This window comes from Artibeus jamaicensis, unplaced genomic scaffold, assembly GCF_021234435.1.
Source record: "Artibeus jamaicensis isolate MK-2021 breed Jamaican fruit bat unplaced genomic scaffold, CSHL_Jam_final scaffold_916, whole genome shotgun sequence".
Taxonomy (NCBI): Eukaryota; Metazoa; Chordata; class Mammalia; order Chiroptera; family Phyllostomidae; genus Artibeus; species Artibeus jamaicensis.
The window spans coordinates 42,782,345-42,786,338 of record NW_026522059.1 but is presented as its reverse complement, the minus strand read 5'-3'; the positions used below and the strand labels follow the sequence as shown (position 1 = coordinate 42,786,338).

At 40.4% G+C, this 3,994-nt stretch overlaps 1 long non-coding RNA gene across 1 annotated transcript; it reads left to right on the top strand.

Annotated features, from left to right (window-relative positions):
• The first annotated feature begins 1,364 nt into the window (after positions 1-1,364).
• On the top strand, positions 1,365-3,062 carry LOC128626760 (uncharacterized). The gene is made up of 3 exons (XR_008390825.1): positions 1,365-1,479; positions 1,739-1,859; positions 2,884-3,062. It is a non-coding gene; the product is annotated as an uncharacterized LOC128626760 (long non-coding RNA).
• The last annotated feature ends 932 nt before the right edge of the window (positions 3,063-3,994 follow it).

Sequence of the window (3,994 nt, the reverse complement as noted above, 5' to 3'; positions counted from 1 at the left end):
GGCAAGTTTTCCTTTGACACACACAACTTTTCACCTCCTAGGCTGCAGGCAGTGTTGGGTAACAAGGCAGCAGGCATTAGAGTGATTTCACCTTTCTGGTTGACTTGCCCTTTCCTGATTCCTGTCTGTCAGAAGGTTCAGAGCTACAGCAGCAAAGAGCACAGTTTGCTTTGGGAGCCTGTCATGCATGTGCTCCTGCTGAAGGTGCGGGAAAGAGAGGAGGTGGAGTTGCCGGTGATTTAATATGGTTTTATTGGCAATTTAGTTAAACTTGCTGGGCAGCACTGTCCCAGGGCAGGAAGATGAATGCACATTTTAGTGATTGAATCAGCTGGCATTTGAAAGAGGAGGAGCAAGAGACAGGGATCTCCCTGGGAGGTTTGACAGGTGAAAAAATGACCCAGGAAAGTCTCTGACAGTGTAGCCCTTGGGACTGGCACAAGGTCCTGGAAACCAAGGCATATTTACCGTAGCTTGTTAAAGACTTCTGCTAAAACTTCCTGGCTGTTGCACCTGCACCCACAGGAGAGGGTTTCCCATGTTGCCGTCTTCTATGTGCATGCTTTTGGTTGAGTATCAACTCTCAATTATTTTTAGTATTGCAAATGTACAATTGTGGTAAAAAATCCACAGACTATTTTTAGTTGACTTTTTAAAGTACTTTTGTATTGACATGTGAAAAAGGGTGTGCTTCATGCTTTAAGAATTTATGTACAACAAAGTAATAAAGCCCCACTGGGCGGATCTCTATCTGCAGGGGGACGTTTGCCTGGTTTCTGATGACTCCTTTCAAAGGCTCTCATCTATAATCCAGGATGTCTTGGTTCAGCATTATTGACCCAAAGACATTTGGCTAGTAGGAGAGATAAAATTAAGTGTTCGCATCTCTCCCTTTCTCTTTTGACAAAATGAATGGGGGCTGCAAATGCTATAATGAAGCACACTGTGTGTGCTGAGCATGTGTGGTGTTGCAGAGAGGGCATAGTGTCTGGTAGTGCAGGTTGTGGGCTTGAGACCCAGCTCTGCTATTTAACAATATAGGCTTAAGTGAGACATTCAGTCTCTCTAAGCAGTAGATCCTCATCAGTACAGGGTTATCATTGTCAGTATCCTCCCTTCCTCATGGGGTGGGTATGGAGGTCAAATAGATGGTAGATATGAAAACACTGAGTAAATTACAATGTGGTCTAGGGCTCTAATACTAGTGAGTATCCTGTATGGTAACAAAGCAGTGTCCTAGGTTGAGAAGGCAGTAATACTTAGAGCAATTGAGTGTGAAACTTTCTGTATACAAAAAGATAGCCCACCCCAAATAATTGCAAATTAACTTTCAGTACACTTTCTAGTTTCTCTTCAAGCTGCAATCATATGGAAGGAACTATCAGAACATGTACCCTCATGCCGAAATCAAGAAAACTTGGAATAGAGGATGAAGACCTGCAGTCTCACTGCTAAACCACAGCTGTGCCCAGGGTCCAGGTTTGGTCTTTTTCTTTTCTCTATCTCTCCCAGCAATCTCATTCAGTCCGACAATGTTAAATACAATCTATATGCTGAAGATGCTGAAAGTTACTGCTACAAATTGAAACGTTCCCTGAGTTCCAAACACTTTTTCAATTAGATTTTCAATTTTCAATGCCTCACTTGGTTGGCAGTAGAAAATTAACATGGCCTCCACAGAGCACTAATCTCCCCTTAAATCCACTTCCCACTAAGATTTATTTTATCTCCACTAAAGGCAGAACCCTCACCCAATGCCTCAGACCAAAGTCATAGGAACCGTGCATGCTGAACTCTGCACTGGAGTCCACAAGGGTTCAAATCCCAACTCTGCTTATTAGCTCTGCAACTTTGTAAAAGTAAGTCTTCCCAATCTCAGTGTCCTTATCTTTAAAATGGAGACAATATGGTACCTATCTTTTCAGATTTTTTAAATGAAGATTTAATGTCTTAATATGTGTAAAGCACTCAGAACAGTGCCTGGCACACTATAGTTTTTTAAGGGTTTATTATCATTATTATTTGCTCATGTATCACCTAAATTGCTTTAGCAAGTATTGTCACTCTACTTCCAAAGCACACACTGAGTGTAATTACTTTTCATCATGCCAGTACCACAACCTCAGGCCAGACCATTTTACTATTTCGGTTGTATTTCTGGGCCCTTCCTAACTTGCCTTCTGTCTTCACTTTCCCTCTGCTCAATGTCCATCCTCTGAAGAACAGCCAGAATCTAGACTCCTTACCTACAAAACCTATCTGCTCTGCACATGTATTCCTTTCCAATCTCATTGCCTCTCTCTACTTCAGTCAGGTTAGTCTAGCTTCCCGTGATTGTTTTTTTGCATCATTGAATTCTCAGCTCAAATGGCCCCTCTCCCATAGACCTTCACAGTCTTCACAGTCAGGAGAAGCCTCCTCTGCCAGTCACTTCCCATCAGTGTTATAGCCTTCTTTTTTATTCACAGGCATAACGGATCTGAAATGACCATACTGACAGATCTAAGGTGTCCTGTTCATCATTTCCCCTGATATGTTAAGTCCTTGAGTATGGGGATCCACTCTGCTTATTTTGTTGCCATGCCCTGACAATGTTGAACTTGACCTCATTCTTATTATCCTAGAAAATGGTGAAGGCTAAGAAATTCCTCATACTTTGAATTCTCATAAATGTTCTACTTTCACAGAAGCATCATCCCCAAATGACTTAAATAAGACTCCTGCATACCCTACTTTTTTCACATATAACATTGCCAGACACAGACTCTCCAAATTCCCATTCTTTGCCTCACAAATTATTAGCTGAACTGTTTGTCTCCACTGGTCAATTTGAATGAAGTGCCTGGTAACTAAACTTTGGTTAATGCTCTTTCCTTCCCTCAGGCCTCTCAACTCCAGCACACCCTCAGCCTGAGCCAGCAGACTGGTGAGAACATGTGGACCGAAGAGTAAAACATTCTCTGATCTGTAATCTGATCAGGCCACTCCACCCCGATCTCACATGTCTGATTCTTTCTACCCTTTTTTACTCTTTCCCACAAAATAAAACCATTATTGCCTCACCCTTGATGTGTTTACAGATCATATGGTCACACCACTCTTCCTATTGCAATAATTCCTTCTTTCTCTGGCAAGAATCCTTTTGAATAAAGTCTATTTTTAATAAATCCATTTTTTAAAAATCTGACATTTACCAAGTGTCTAAAAAGTGCCTTGTACATGAGAAGTGCCTAGTGGATATTTGCTATGGAATAAAAATAAATTGCAGTTTGTGATTTTAGTCAAAATATTGTAGCTTTAGTACTGAAACTCTATCAGTGGTGAATTCCAGTGCTCATTGCAAAAAAAAAAAAAAACTGCTATGGTGAAGCACATGATCAGTTCCACTGTGTGCTGACTTCCGGCCACAGAGATAGAACCTTAGGAGAGAGAAGGCATTCAGGCTGAGAGTGGGCGGCTGATGGTCAGGATGGAATTGTCATTCATGGGAGTGTACACAGAAAGCCCCATAGGCTCCACCAAAAACTACTCTACCTAATAAATGAATTTGACAAAATAGAGGGATACATAGTCAATATTCAGAAATGATGGCACTCTTGTACACTAACAATGAAATATCAGAATGAGAAACCAGGACAAATGTCCCACTTACTATAGCAACAAGAAAAATTAAGTACATAGGAATAAACTTAACCAAGAAGGTAAAAGACCTGTACTCAGAAACAGAACTACAGAATGATGAAGAAAAAAATTAAGGAAGATATAAATAAATGGAAGCATATACCGTGTTCATGGGTTGGAAAATTAACATAATTAAAACACCCATACTACCCAAAGCAATCTATAGACTCAATACAATCCCTATTAAAATACCAATGGTATATTTTACAGACCTAGAACACATATTTCAAAAATTTATATGGAACCAAAAACAACCACAAATAGCCTTTGCAATCTTGAGAAAAAGGAACAAAGTTGAAGGAATCGTGATACT